Source organism: Eubalaena glacialis, chromosome 18, assembly GCF_028564815.1.
Source record: "Eubalaena glacialis isolate mEubGla1 chromosome 18, mEubGla1.1.hap2.+ XY, whole genome shotgun sequence".
Classification (NCBI taxonomy): Eukaryota; Metazoa; Chordata; class Mammalia; order Artiodactyla; family Balaenidae; genus Eubalaena; species Eubalaena glacialis.
Window position 1 is genome coordinate 12,533,729 of NC_083733.1, and position 16,184 is coordinate 12,549,912.

Sequence of the window (16,184 nt, forward strand, 5' to 3'; positions counted from 1 at the left end):
GTCTTTCTAAAATTTAACAGCGTACAAAACCTGCTGAGAAATAAATATGATCCTGCAAAACCTTTTCTATTAAGTGCGGGAAGAGTGTTCTAGCTTTCATCTCTTTCATCATTTCAACAGTGCATTCACTGGGGAACAGATCATTTCACCAGCTTTTCCAATGGAGAAATAGCCAGACTGATGACTCCTCAGAAAAATTCCTTTCTTTTCTTTTTCTGCTAAAAGGCACATTAAGATTTATTAACCCAGGTTGGTTATCAGTTCCAAGTCATACAGATGCATAGTGTGAAAAGTCAAAATGTATTAGGGCTTCCCTGGTGGCCCAGTGGTTAAGAATCTGCCTGCCAATACGGGGGACACAGGTTCGAGCCCTGGTCCGAGAAGATCCCACATGCTGCGGAGCAACTAAGCCCGTGCGCCACAACTACTGAGCCTGCACGCCACAACTACTGAGCCTGCGCACCACAACTACTGAGCCCTTGCGCCTAGAGCCCGTGCTCTGCAACAAGAGAAGCCACCGCAATGAGAAGCCCACGCACCACAACGAAGAGTAGCCCCCTCTCGCCGCAACTAGAGAAAGCCCACGTGCAGCAACGGAGACCCAACACAGCCAAAGATAAAATAAATAAAATAAATTTTTAAAAATCTATTAAAAAAAAAATGTATTATGCAGTCTCCTGACCCAGGCCTGGGTCCTGCTTTCCAGAGGCAACCACTTTAAACTCTTTTAGCTAGTTCTTCTGGTATTACTTTGTTTGTAATTTAAACTACTGTGTTTAGTATACTGTTACTTATTTTTTCAATATTAGACATTTTTTAAAAGACATTATTTATTAACTTCCTGTTAATTCTAGTCTTTAAGAAGCACCGACTCCTGTTTTGGAAGAGGAGGAATTAACACTCTTGTACTGCCCCTCCCCTGAGCCCGGGTGTGGACTACCCTTGTATTTCCTTTCATGTATGTATGTTATTTGTTAGTTTGCTTCATTTTCTGTGTCCCTGTCACATTTTTCCCAAACTCTCCAACAGGGCTGTGAAATCCATCTCAGTATTTTTCTCCACTATGTCAGATAATCTGTCATTTACATCCCATCCCCAGTCCCTTCTGGAGCCTTCCATCCTCCTGCTCAGGTCTGGGCTCCTTGTTCTCTAGGCTTCCTGTGCAGCTGTTGTTCTGGGCCTGCCTTTCATCCCTCTTTGTGTGGCTCCCCTGTTTCTTGGATCCCTTGTCTTACTCTTCCTAGGTTTATTCCCTCGTTTTGATAGAGCTCATCCTCCAGTTACATCCTGAGGAAATGATTTATGGGAGATAAATTTTTGAAACTTGGAGTATCTGAAAATGACTTTGTTCTGTCTTCACATTTTACTAATGGTTTTGCTGGGTATAACATTATAGGTGGAAAATGATTTTCCTTCAGAATTGTGAGGACATTGCTCCACGGTCAGAAGCCATTTGGAAGTCTTGAATCTTTGTATATGACCTCATCCTCCCCGCCCCCTTCTGCCCCCCACCTTGGAAGTTTTTAGGATCTTCTCTTCTCACCAGGCACCCAGACCCCCAGCAGTGAGAAGAACCCACTCCTTTTTGCATCTTTTTCTAAGTGCTCTTCACCATCTTATTCCTTCCACTGGGTACACCAACTCAGTTGCCCACTGAACAAGCGAGAAAGTTTGTATCTGCATAATTCTCTTACGTTGACATAGTTGGTTGTGACAGCTGGAGGGAGTGGTCATCTTTGCTGCAGCTCAGTTTGCTGCCTGTAGCAAATCTGTACACCTGAATAATTCTTTCTGGCAGCTTCTGACAAGAAGTTGTTCAGTTGGCTGAGTATTGAGTTAGCTAATTGCTCCGATTACATCCATCCAGTGTTGGTTTTAGCTTCAAGGCTGGACTCAGGCATTGCTTCTGGCTCGTAATGTAGTAGAGTATATGACTTTAAAACTAGCCCCCAAGAGCAAACAGACAAAAGTAGCCTGGCTGTGAGGTAGCCAAGGGCAAGAGAAAAAGACTCATTTGCCACCCTCAGCTAAGTCCATCCTTAGGTCTCTTGACCTGGTTGTTCGAGGGCTTCATTATCACAAAATATGAATGCAAATATCACTTTTTTTAAAATTTATTTATTTTATTTATTTATTTTTGGCTGCGTTGGGTCTTCGTTGCTGCGTGCAGGGGGCTACTCTTTGTTGCGGTGCGCGGGCTTCTCATTGCGGTGGCTTCTCTTGTTGCAGAGCACAGGCTCTAGGTGCGTGGGCTTCAATAGTTGTGGCTTGAGGGCTCTAGAGCACAGGCTCAGTAGTTATGGTGTACAGGCTTAGTTGCTCCGCGGCACGTGGGATCTTCCCGGACCAGGGCTTGAACCCGTGCCCTCTGCCTTGGCAGGCGGATTCTTAACCACTGCGCCACCAGGGAAGCCCCACTTTTTTTTTTTTTTGCAAATTCTATTGTCATAGACCAAAAAAAACAAAGATTCATCCAGCACTCCCCTTAATTCTGTCCCTTATTTGTGTTTCAGTTAGGATATCTTAGCCTGTGTACCCCAGATTACAGTTTATGACAAGGATGTTGAGCATTCTGCAGGCTCTCATCCAGTGGTGCCGAGGCCAGCCTAAGGCAAATTCCAGGCTCCTGACAGCCATTCAAGGAGGGGTCCGCCATCTGTTGCAATGAACAAATGCTTTTCCTGTGCCTGCTCTGAAGTACTTACGTCTCCTGTAGAAGAAAACCCAGTGAAGGATGGACAGCAGCTATGAGATTAGCCAACATCGAGAATTGTTACTTTAGTAGATATCATTATTGGAATCTATTTATAATATACCAAGTTGATACGTTTTCCCAATATTCATACGTTCTTATAACAAATGTTTATTGAGTGCCTAACAAGTGCCAGGCACTGTGCCGGGTGTTTGAGTTATATCAGTGATCAAAACAGATGTTGGCTCAAGCCTTTGTGGAGTTTCCATTCCAGCAGGGAGATAGACATTAAACGTAATAAATAAATTATGTGGTGTGTTAGAAAATGCTGACTGTTACAAAGAAAAGAAAATCCGAGGAGGGTAGGGAAATCGGGACTGTGGGGTGAGAGTTAAGTTTAGAGTATTGAATAGGATGGTAAGCGTTAAGTGTCAATGAGAAGTTTTGAGATTTGAGCACAGACTTGAAGGAGGTAAGGAAGTTAACAAGATGTTATGTGGGAAGAGAGTATTTCAGGTGGAAGGAATGGCTTGAGGCAAGGCCTACAAAGGTGGGTGCACACCTGAAGTGGAATGAGTCGGGGGTTAGTTATGAGAGGAGATCTGAGAGGTAAGTACCTGGCGGGTGCTGTTGCCTTCTACGAAGGTGTGGACAGCTGCTGCAGGCGAGGTCTACTGGGCATCCAAGTGGAGATGCCCACTGGGCAGTTGAGTGAAATTCTGGAGTTAGGGAGAGAGGTCTGGGCTGAAAATAAGACATTTGGAGGTCAGAGGCAAATAAATGGTATTTAAGCTTTGGGACTGGGTGAAATCACTCAGGAAGTGAGTGTACATGGAGAAAAGCAGTCCAGGGATCGAGTGCCAGAAGACTCCCAGATACCCTCAAAGAAGCCAACATTAACAATCAGACAAGTCCAAATAGTGGGCCATTCTGTAGGCAAGGGGAGTGTTCTAGACAAGGGAGATCAACTTTTCTTGGTTTGAAACTTTTCAAAATTAAAAGTTTGTGGGGGGAAAATGTCAAAATTTTAAATATACTTTGCTGCCAGAGATGAATTAGCCTCAGGAAAAGATAGAAAAAGCAACTCCTAAAGTCTCAGATCAATCATTTTTCTCTAGCAGCAGCAAGATTTTAATTTCTTTCTGTATTCTAGAGAAGCATCTTTTCAAGGACATGAGAGGGTAAGAGTAGGAACAACAGGAAGTATTGATTTTCTGCTGTGTGCTGCTCAGTGCTTTCACATACGTTGAGCGTGTTATTCTCTCTTTCTGGACTTCCTATCCCACGTCCCCTTGGCAGATTCCTTCTCATCCTTCACGTTTCAGACACCTCCCCCTCCCTTTCTACAGCCTTCCGCAATTCATACTCTTAGGCTCCTACTGCACTTGCTGTGTAGCGGTTTTCTCATAATCTAATTCTTGTTTGCATATCTGTCTCAAGCAAGTGAATTAAATGAGGATAAGAAATTTGTGTTTCTATCTTCAGTGGCCAGCAGAGTCTGGCATACTGAAAGCACTCAATAAATAAAGGCTGAATTGATGAATATCTCATTTAATCATCATGCTTCAAGGTAGTTATTATTATCCTCATTTTATTAATTGGTTACTTGAGGCTCAGATAAATTTACTCACCCAGGGTTTTAAAAGAAAAAAAACCTTAAGTGGCAGGGGCAGGTTTCTGCACTGACTGCTAAGCCACTGTGTCTCACTGCTTTAAAAACACAGCTCCAAGGTAGTACTGTTGATATGTGGGACTTCGCTATATAAGCAGTGCTCAGATATTCCAGTATTCCTGTCTGAAGTCTAGATTTCTGATTTTCCTCACCCTTATGAAACTTACATATGACTATCAACATAGGGGACAGGTTGAAAGTTTAAATGTATTTCTCATAGGAAGCTACAACAGATACCAACTATATAATCTTAAACTTAAGATTTAAAAGTATTAGCTGTCTGGGACTTCCCTGGAAGTCCAGTGGCTAAGACTCAGTGCTTCCACTGCAGGGGTCACAGGTTCGATCCCTGGTCTGGGAACTAAGATCGTGCATGCCACGCGGAGTGGCCAAAAAAATAATTTAAGAAAATAAAAATAATAATAAAACTACTAATATTAGAATAGGCAGATCTGTAGAGACAGAAAATAGATTAGTGGTTGCCTGGAGCTAGAGGAATGGGGGTGACTGCTAATGGGTATGAGGGGTTTTTTTTTTTTTTTGAGAGGGTGATAAAATGTTCTAAAATTAGATTGTGGTAATGGCTGTACAACTGAATATACTAAAAACCATTGACTTGCATGCTTTAAATGAGTGAATTCTTTAGCATATGAACTATATCTCAGTAAAGCTGTTTTTAAAAGAATTAACTGAGAATAAAAAATGATGTGTCATCAGATTTTCCAGCATTCTTTTAGAATACAAATCATTTCAGTAGCTTATATATTGGGTTATCGTCTCTATTATCTTCACTCTTAGAGAAAAAAGCTCTTCCTCGTTACAACTAGGTAAATTTTCATTTTGTGTTTTTTTTGCGTGAGTGCCCTTTTAGTTTTAGTTATATCATTCAGATGAGACCATCAGTGTCGACACCCCTAGCTCCGAACCTCCTTCCTTCGTCTGGGCAGTGAGAATGGTGAACATGCTCACGCGGTCTTTGCTGAATTACCAGCTGGGCCTCACAGTGATGGGAACAGCATCATGAAGCCACTTGCTCCCAAGGAGAGGGCCACAGACTCTCCCAGGCTGCTCCTGGCTTCTGGGCAAGGAGCCACAGGTCAGAGGCCTTGCTCTCACAGCAGGGAGAGAGTGATGCCAAGTTTCCCAGGACAAATGGTTAATATACAAGGATGAATCAGAGAACTGAACAGTCCACCCTTTGCATCTTTAGTTGATGGCATTTGCTTTGATTTGTTTTCATTTTCTTGAACCATCTGTGCGTGGCAACATTGGCCAGCTTTGTTTCAGCACACCTTCATCTCCCAGCCAGTAGTCACTAAAGCTCCTTTTTCAGACTTATTGATTGTGATCCATAGTCATACATTTACGTTATGACCCATTGTGGATCATGGTCATAAAGGCTCTGAGGGGATCCCAGCGTGCAAAGAAACTGGATTTGTTCAAGGTTCATTCATCACTCGGCAGTAGGGTTGGATGACAGGAACCTCATAGAACAATCTACATTTCTGAATGAAAAAGCTCCTTTAGCAACCCCTGGCTGGCAGATTAAGGAAAGGGACTCTACTTACCTTTATCATTTTTTTCTTGCCTTAGAGATGGAGGTGGGAATTCTTTTTGGTAGTCAGTGATGCAGTGGGTAAAAATCTTCCGTTTATTAAAGAGAAACTATGTTGTGGTTATACAGATTACCCAGCTGCGGTTAACATCTATGAAAACCATTTCCTGAGTGCAGTAAAAAGAAAGTTTTCTGCTTTCTCTACCAGACTCCGTGGGAACAGATATTTTTCTTTGTTGAAATCCATTGCATTGCTTTAGCAAAGTGACACCTAGGGCTCAGGCTTGAAACAACCCCCTTCTTTTGATCACCCTTATGCAGGTAATTGCTTCCCAAGGACTCTTTAAATCCTAGATTGTAAAGGGATGCTGTGACAAGGGGAAAACTGTGGATAATGGTGTGTCCTGGCTTTTTGAGGATAGATGGGAGCTGCCCTGGAGTGGGGCAGGTTGGGGTCTGGGCCTCGTTGAGTTGCCCCCTGAGTTACCAGGATAGTGGCTTCTAGGAGGCCAGAGAAGATGCCCTGGCAAGTGAGCGAGTGACTGACAGTGCAGGTGCCACCCTGAGAGGGATTTGGAGTCAGGGCCCCAGCAGGAGTGTCAAGTGCTGGAAATGACCTTTCTTACTCTTCAGCCCCATCTAATGAAAGGACCATAAAGTGCAAACGCACGCACACACACAGACACACACATGCCCCCGCCCCCCCAGGTAGAACTGTGAGGTGTCGGGAATCACTGCGTGCTTATTTAGTAGTGGTAAGAAGTTGAGGCATGGAGGTGAGTAATTTTGCAAAATGTGTGCCAGCTAACTCCTATGTGTTCAAAGCCTTGTGGTTAATGTGCCTACCCATTTCTAGAAAGGAGCGCAGGCATGACTCGTTTTCAGTGAGGTCTGTCTGGTCTGACTGAGGACACCCCCCACATCCTGAAACTTCGACCTGATCTCAGCCTGGGAGGTGGCCAAGAATTTAAAAATGTATCTTATGTTGACATCCTCAGACATTTTCATGAGGAGATGGAGACTTGCCTGAGAAAAAGCAAGCCGGGAGTCAAACAACAGAATGAGGTTTGAGAAAACATGCCAACTCCTGAATCAGCAATTAGCCAAAACAACCCAGTCGGAGCACATTTATCTTCTGTGCTTTGCTTCTCATGTTGGCTGGTGTCTGACAGATGTGCTCTTTTCCTGATGAGATCGATCAGGGTGAGTGTGGCTCCTGCCCTCAGACCAGGCAGGTAGTCCGCAAAGCCGCCCTGGCCTGGCGCAGTCACAGGACGAAACCAGCAGAGCTCTCCTTTGGAAGGGCCTTGATGTGTTAGCCACCAGATCCTGATTCTGCCTCATCTCTCCTTTGCCTCTGTGGCAGTGATTGGTTGGAGCCCGTATGGAAGCAGTATCAGGAAAAACAAGCTGTGCCTTCCTCAGTTGAGCTCCCAGGGTTCTGCATAAAGAAAAATGTCATTATGGGCTTTGTTAGAAGCTGTATTTAATAATTCCTTTAAAATTCTGTCTCAGAAATGTAAATGGCCTGTTTGTGTTGGTCAGTACGTTATTCTCCCCCACTCTGCCTGATCATACAAATTAAAGCAACAGCAGTTTGCACCTCAAGGGGAAAGTGTCCCTTCCCTCCCCAGGCATAACCCTCATTCCCAATAAACTAAACATTTCCTCCTTGGAGAGCCCCCAGGCCTCCTTCACTCCCCAACTGCTGTGAAATGGCGGAGGCCCTTCCCTACTTTGCCCCGAGGCCCCACCATGGGAATGGTGTGAGGAAGGAAATTGCTGGAGCAGAGGCAGGAAGGGACGTGGCATTATCTCTTTCCCAGGGAATGAGATGCAACCACAGGGGAGTGGGACAAAGGAGAAGGGAAATTCAGAAGTATCATTTCCTAGAGGTCTGGTGGGTGTGCCAGAGGGTTTTGCTTTGCCACTGACTTCGTGTCACTTAGCCCTACGCACACCGGGCGTCCAGCCCTTGAGAAGGGTGTCCAGGTATCGAGGTGAATGCTTCCGTGTTGGCCAGAGACCTCTGTGCTCACCATTGGCAGATCTAGTCTAGGACTCTGCTGATGATCTCATAACCATTGGCCTTTCTCCAGTTACTGCTTTTACCCTTTTTAGAGACTTTCTTACAGCCAGAGCTTTATGATCCCTTTGGGATTTTCTGCATATTTATCCTTCAGATAGGGTCCTTCACTATTCATTCACCCCAGTCTGTCCTTAGACATGGCCAAGGCATTATAGGTGAGGTATGAAATAAGCAGTCAGAACTTCCTGAAGGTATTATTCTACATATTACACATTAATTACAAATTAATCACAGAGAAGAGAATATACCTTTACAAATGAGAGCTCTGGCAGTCACCACATTACCCAAGGGGCCACACTTAGCATCATGAGTCCTGGGCTGACCTGACACTATGTGTCCATTACTATGTGATGGTGCAGTAAGCAGTACCCTACCTCATCTACATGGCATATTTGGCATAGGAAAGAGACAAATCCTAAACGAGCAATATTCTGTAAAACAACCAACCTAGACTCAAAAGACTATCAAAGACCAGAAAACAAAACAAAAGGCAGAAGACTGTTCTAGATTAAAGGAGGCTAAGGGAACCCCAGATGTGGTGCCTGATAGGAGGCAATGGAGAACAAATGTGAAGTCTGTTGGGGAGGCATTGAGGGAAATGTGAATATGAACTTTAAGTTAGATTACGCCATTCTATCAATGTGAGATTTCTTGGGTATAATATAAGGTGTTGTTTATGTAGAAGAATGTCCTTTAGGAGACACACACAAAGTATTTAGAGGTGAAGGAGCATGAATCACCCCCCCCCAAAAAAGATAAGCAAATGTGGCAAAATGTTAATAATTGGTGAATCTAAGTGAAGAGTGTTTAGGTAATAGTTGTTCTCTGCTTTCAACTTTTCTGTCAGTTTGACATTTTTCAAACTGGAAAGTTGAGGGAAATTTCTCAGTAGACCACACAGGTGTTCTTGTGCCATCACGTTCCATACCGCAGAAGCAGGAGTGCACGGGATGCTCGCATACCCTAAAGCTCACCCACCCACCTGGCAACGCAAGCCCTTTTGCATCTTCATACAGCATTTTTCTCTGCGTTAAGTGTGTGAACCAAGCATTGCAGAGGCCTCACGTGCACCAAGGAATGGTGTGGGAAAGGACCCATTCTTTCCTAATGCTTGTCTAAATTTGACCCTCTCTGAAAGGTCTGAACTAGGCAGATTAATAAAAACAAACAACAATAAAAACAAAGAATTGCCTTCTGTGGCAAGGGGCGCAAGCCCACTGAGCTGGTTTCAGCAGAACAATAGACCAGTGGAGGACTGTTCTTCACAAAGAGGGGCATTAACTTTCTCTTGGCATATGATGCAAATAAACTACTGCCCAGCAGATCAGTTAGCTTGTCTCAGAGAAAAAGTCCATTTCAGTGTCACTTGAGAGTCCCTAACCCCAAGTTACTTGTCTCAAAAATAAATGACCTTTATCGCAAGAGAGACCAGAAACTGTGCAGTTAGAGGACCCCTACTGCTCTGGGGAGAACTGACTGTGAATGAGTGTCTTCTATAGGAAGAGCTGTCCATTTAAATAGAACGAAGTCGCTAGAATAGTCCTCCCAGCAGCAGCTCAAAGGCCAAAGCAGGCAAAATAGACCTCTGTGCTTAACAGGTAGGGAAGGAAGAGTTGAAGAGGGCCTTCTATAATATAGTGTTTTAGAAGCTTAGAATTCAGGGCTTTTGCAACCAGAATCATCAGGTATGTTTCATAGACATGCTATAAAGATGCAGAGCAGCAGAAATCAAATCAGACAAACTTACGTTCCCTTTACTTTTTAAAAAAAATTTATTTATTTATTTATTTATATTTGGCTGCGTTGGGTCTTTGTTGCTGCACGCACACTTTCTCTAGTTGCGGTGAGTGGGGGCTACTCATTGCGGTGCGCGGGCTTCTCATTGCGGTGGCTTCTCTTGTTGTGGAGCACAGGCTCTAGACACGCGGGCTTCAGTAGTTGTGGCACGCGGGCTCAGTAGTTGTGGCTCACGGGCTCTAGAGCGCAGGCTCAGTAGTTGTGGCACACGGGCTCAGTTGCTCTGCGGCATGTGGGATCTTCGCGGACCAGGGCGCGAACCTGTGTCCCCTGCGCTGGCAGACGGATTCTTAACCACTGCACTACCAGGGAAGTCCCTCCCTTTACTCTTGGATTGGCATAAGATCAATAAAACTGAGTAGCAGATCGTTTTCTATTTGTACAAAAACTGAAGCTGCTGCTATTTGCCAGCTTTTATTTCACCTTTTGCTGATAGATGCCTTTTTTTTTTTTTGGCTGGCAGTGTATCATTGTCAGTATTTCTGGTTTTCCACTTTGCTGAGTCCCGATGTCCCATAGAATACTGTCAGTACAATGCTGGGAAGCGAATGGGATTTAAGCTCTTTTCCTAATGTACCACTGGCTTCCAGTCCATTTCCTTGAGTCATCTTGCCTTGGGCTTTGCGGAGATTACTTACAGACTTACACAGGTGGGGAATGAAATTGGCCCAGGGACTAGGGCTTTACATTTCATTCTTCGGGATTTCAGCTTAATCCAAAGAAGATCTGAAAGAGAATAGTGGTTTCAATCAGACAGCTCTCACTGAAGAATTTCATCATAAACTTTCTTCCCATTTCTCAGGAAGTACCATGCCAGTTCCAGACCCTTGTATGGCTCTGGAAAATAGTCCATGGCTAAGCTACAAATAAGTCCACTCCTGCCTTGTAAACAGATGACAAATACTAAGGAAACTGGATATCTCTGCCAAAGAATCTTTTTTCCAAATAATTTGCATGTTAGTGGTCAAGCAGGTTGTGAGAGAGAACGCGTAGACTTGAGCTGGGCTGTATATGTTGAAGTTCTAAGTAAAGGTCAGTAGTGCTTCCGTGCACATGTGTTGACCCTATCCTTGCTGGTCCAATTTTGGCGTTTCCTTTTCTTTCCTGTTGGTTCAAGTGCAGTGTTAAATCCTTCTGTTATAAGAGAAGATTCACTTGGATAAGTCCATTATCGAATCATATTAGACATGTAGTGGTCACATACCATGGCAAGGCTTTGTACTACGCTGGGGGAGCCAAGAATGAGTAAGACATGGGCCCTGTGTACAGTAAGCTCCAGGACAACAGGGAAAATAAGAATATCCTCCCCAACCCCAAAATCAGCAGTGAAATTGGTGTGTGGAAGGGATCTCCAAAGGTTATCTGTCCTCAACTCTAGTATCAGCAAGGTGGAGAAGACAGGCCGGTGTCAAAAGCACTGAGTACTAGATCCAAGTCTCCCACGGTGAACTTGGGCAGATTTCTTAACCTTCTTAGATTTTAGTTAACTCATCTCTAAAATAAAGAGGTTGCATTCAACAGCCTCTCAGCTGCTCCCTGTTTTGTGTCCTAATAGTATTTGGTCACAGTTTTTTTGGATGATGATCTCCTCTACTAGATTTTCTCCTTGAAGCCAAAGATTATGCTTTATATATTTTTGTATCCCCAGTTCCAAGCACATTGTCTGGTGTACAGTAATTTCTGATTAATCTTTGTTGGATGAGTCCAATGAACGAATGACTCTAAATTCATTTCCAAACCTCAAATTCTATTCTGTGAGACAGCTGGGTGCCTGAGGCTGATTTTAAAGATTATGGGAAAGATGTTCCCACCTTTTCTTCACAACCAGTTGTGTCCTGTCATCCTTTCTGTTTCTGTTTAAGAAGTTATTTTCCCAGCTCCTTTCCAGTACCTCTCATAAATAAACAGCAGGATCCAGAGCATCACTGAGCATGGCCAGATAAAGCAGTGCTTTTGCTACGAAACAAATCATTTGGGTGAATCTGCGTCCATGCTCATGGGACTGGAGCAAAGAAAACATGTTACTTTAATATCTTTATAATAGACTCAACGGGATGGAGTTTATCATTTAGTTGCAGTGAATTTTGTTAAACTTACATTCTGGGGGCTAAAAGGCAGCATAATTTCTAGCAAATTATCATTGTAAACTTTGAATTCAGAAAGGAACAAGACAATGGTCATTTTGCCCTTTTTGTCCCTTTTACTTTTCTGAGATTCTGAATATTTTTTTGTGAGGTCTTGGTTGGTGTCTGGTGTTGGAACACGTCATCGGGCTTGGTACGGTGGGAAGGGAATTGGGATAATTGCTGATTGATGGAGAACAGGACAGAAAGCACAAGAAAAAAAGCTTAGTAAGAGGCTCTTTCACAAGTGTGTTGTGGACTCAGCCGTACCCTCTGATGGCACGGAAGCCAGCTGCTCAGAGCGAAGGCCGTGCTCCTCAGACAGGATTAGTCCTCACGTCGAACTTACGGTAGTAAGGTCAGTAGAGTAGGAGGAGGCGGTTGAAATGTCACTGTTACATTGAAAACATCTTGGCAGCAGCCGTCTGGACGTGCCTGAGTATAACGTTCTGGATGCAGTCTGTGAGGGAGCAAGTGCAGGGTGCCCTCCTGTGAACTGTGACCTCTAACAGGCGGGTGAAGGTTCTCCTGAATGTGGTTTCTGTGACACAGTTCACCCCACTTTAGAACCAAGACTGGCAAATCTACGGCTGGGGGAGGGGTTGGGCTGTCAAAGCCGGCTCTCTGGTAGTCCCTTGCCATTATGGCTTAGGATCCAGAACAAAGAGAAGTCAGTGTTGCTGTTGCTCTGATGCCTGAAACTGCACTGGTTCCTGCTGACAGCACAGAGGTCTCCAGGGGAATTCGGACCTTCCCCTTTCCCCGGTTTTCCAGTGTACACACCTGCTAAATGCCTGTGGGATGCCAGTGCTGAGTTGCTCCCTCCTGGCCTAGCTGCACTTCTGAGAGGGGGAGCCGTAGGCTGAGGCGCTCTCTGCAGTTTCCTTCACAGCAGAATAGAGACAGCCAGCAGCCACTGCCCAGAATCTGACTCTTTCCTGCCTGCCTCAGCTTTCCCGAAAGCCTGATTGATGAACTTTAACGGCAGAGATGGGTCCAAGGTCAGGGTAAATCTGCCTTCCTGAAAATTGCAATGGAATGATGCCAGGAGTATGCCACTAAAGCCCCATTTCAAGGTGGGGAGTGAGTGTGAGACCCCACATTCCAGGCTTCAGGAACCAGGTGCTGGTCTCTCAGTGATGATGAGCCTCAGCATGTTTTGGCTGCTACTATAAATGTGTCGTTCACTTGATTTAGCCTCAAATACAAGATGGGTAATTTTGCTTTTGAGGCCATCAAAGTAGGAAATCATACACCATGTTAATGATCCAATGCAAGCAGACATAGAAGCTTTCTCCTAAAGCATAATAGCACAGGTGACATTTTGCTGATATTCATTTAAAGGGGGATTATGACTTTTTTTCCTTTTCTAGAACCTTTTTCACTGCTATGCGGCAAAAATCATTTTCCCATAGACTTCTCGAAGTGATTTGTTGAAAAGATGGTATATTCTGGTAATACTGTCAGAGCTGTAGGCTGTAGGGGAGAGGTGGTGTACAGAGAGCCGTGGTGCTGCCCAGATAAAATGGGGAACCCTGGGTTGCAGAGAGCTGATTGGCAAATATAAGTGGAAATTCCTCCCCTTAGAATTTCCCAATTTAGAAGTGTTCTGAACACCTTTATTCTACAAAAATCTGATTCTCTCCCACTAATTGGTTCTGTGATCCAGGTGACATTGTTGAGTTTATCGAGCGTCCACTGTTTACAGAACTATATCCATGTGCTAGAGAGAGGTTTGGAGACCCAGAACTTAAGTATCCACACGATATAGAGCCTGCAAAGGGAAAGTCATGTTTCTCCTCAACATCTTTGTTAGATTCCCCTCAAAGCAGAACGTTAGGTGAGGCTTTGAGTGCAGGTGGTTTATTTGGGGAGGTGTCCCAAGAAGCAAGAGTTGAGGGGGTGGGAAAAGTGAGGCAGGGAAGGCAGAAAAGCCAGTACAAGAGTGCACGCATTTCCAAGGCCACGAGCCGTCAGGACTTCTGAGAAGCATTCAGTGTACCTCCCAGGACTGCCTATGTGAGGACAAGAGGTTGGGCCATTTAGCCACCAGCTCCTGTCTGCCACAGCCACTCCACCAAGTGCTTCTGGCATGTAGGCAGGGTCAAAGGACACCCTGCGGCCAGAAATGGAAAGCCCCCAGGTGTGTGGTTTTGGTTATGTTGTCCGCAGTGGCTCTGAGCCTCCTCAGAGCTGAGCAGTGCAGCAGCAGCTAAACGTAGAGCCCTCAAGCACCTGTTACGGAGACGAGCAGTGCCGTAACGGGACAAGAACAGGGGTGCGGTAGAAACACCAGCAGGAGGTATCTAGTTCAGAGATTGGGGGAAGGGTCTGGGAAAGCCTCCTGCAGGAAGCGGTTTCTAAGCTAAGGCAAGACCAGGTGAATGGGAGGGGGACAGGGAGAGGTGAACTGCAGGTGTGGCTGGAGTGTAGGTTGCAAGGGGAGATGTGGCGAGAGAAGATCAGGAAGAACTCTGCGAGTGAAGGAGTTTAGACCTTGTTGTAAGAGTAATTAGGGGTCAAGGAGGAGACATTAACCAGACATTAACGTGATAAGCTTCATATTTTCAAAAATTCACTGTGAAGACAGCGTGTAGGATAGATGCCAGGATGGAGCAGGTGAGTGATGGTGGGACAAGACAAAAGTCAGGGAGACAAGTGAAGAGCCTGCTTAATCATCCAGGTGAGAATATAAAAATGAGAACCAGGACAGTGGCAGTGAAGCAGGTGAGAAGGGGAAGGATTTGAGCCATATTAAGTTTCTGCCTCCCCACTTATGCTCTGTTCCTGGTAAAATATAGTCTGTGTGTGTTGATGGAGAGATTGTTGTAGGGACTGTTACCGGAAAAGAATTAGAAGATATGAATCGAAAGCTCATACAGAGCTCTTTGGAAAATTCTTAAGCAAATTGGGAATAAAATGGCTGTCAGAAAATCTCTCAAGTAAATTCTCACGTTAGAAGTGAGACAGCACAGTGCACCACACTGAGGGTCAGAAAAGCCTTGTTTTGCCCTGGATCTGCATCTTCTATTGGTTTGACCTTTGTTGTATCATTTAACCTCTCTGCACTTTATTTGTCCAACTGGAAATGAGGACAGTGATGCCTGCCCAGCCTCGTCTGAGTTGATCTTAAGCTGACAGCCTGTAGTGGGGTATGACCACAACAGGGAAGCTAATGAGAGTGTAGAGGGTAATTGTTCAGCCCCAAGAATCTCGTGTTCAGTGTGGACACGCCTGTCGGCTCATTCCAGGGCAGCGGTAGTGAGCCATCCCTCACTGGCACTGTGCTGCAGGAAGGTGGGATTTCAGAATGGTTGGTGAGACACAAGATTATCTTGAAGTTCCTCCTCCAACTCTGAGACTCAGTGGTCCTCTTTCACGGGCACTAGGGAGAGTAAGATGAGAAATGGCTATGAAACACTTGGATAATTAGCCTTCTAGGCAAGTGAGAGGTATTATTGTTGATGTTATCAGTAGGCCTTGTGATGTTAGCTCAGAGAGTTTTTAAATGTTTTAACCCTCTTGCGTATCCCAGTAAAGCAGAAAATGACTTCTAGTAGTTTCCTGTATGCTGGTATATAACTTGTTTTACTTTCTAAAGAGACCAAAAACCATGTTCCTTCCATACTTCCTTCCCCTAGTACCACCTTCTACTAGCTGCATTCTGTCTTGCTTATTTTATCTCATACATTTAACATGGACTGGAAACATTTGACCTGCCAGGACTTGAACTTGGGCATATGGGGTTTCTCCCACCGTCCACGACAGCATAACCAGCAAGTAGAGCACACAGGCTGTACATCCCCTGCTTTCAGGATGAGGAATGTTCTCCACCTCCTGGGAAAAACCAGGGTCCTGACTCACAGGAGTTGAAAGGAAACTGATCTTAGAGTCTTTTTAAGATACTGTAACTCTTGCTCATCAGTGTTGGGATCTGGTTCTCTTTCTCGTGAAAGGATTCCCTGGGGCTTTAGTGCACAGATGATGACAGTGATTCAGGATGGATAACATTTATTGCACCTTTGCTCTGTGCCAGCTGCTGTTTTAAGCACTTTATAGAGAGGATACACTACAGCCCTGTGAGTAAGCATTCACTTTGTAGATTAGGAAACCAAGGCAGATGTAGTTAAATACCTAGCCTAAAGTCACATGGTTCGAACTGGAATGTGAAACAAGGCATGTGATTGTAAAACCATGTCTGAATCATGCTGCACTTCTCCCTCCTTGCGAGCAGAGACCTGTCTGTCATACAGAGC

At 44.6% G+C, this 16,184-nt stretch overlaps 1 protein-coding gene across 1 annotated transcript in view; it reads left to right on the forward strand.

Moving 5' to 3' along the window:
• Positions 1-16,184, forward strand: part of CFDP1 (craniofacial development protein 1) — a 136,759-nt gene that overhangs the window by 104,906 nt on the left and 15,669 nt on the right. The window lies entirely within an intron of this gene.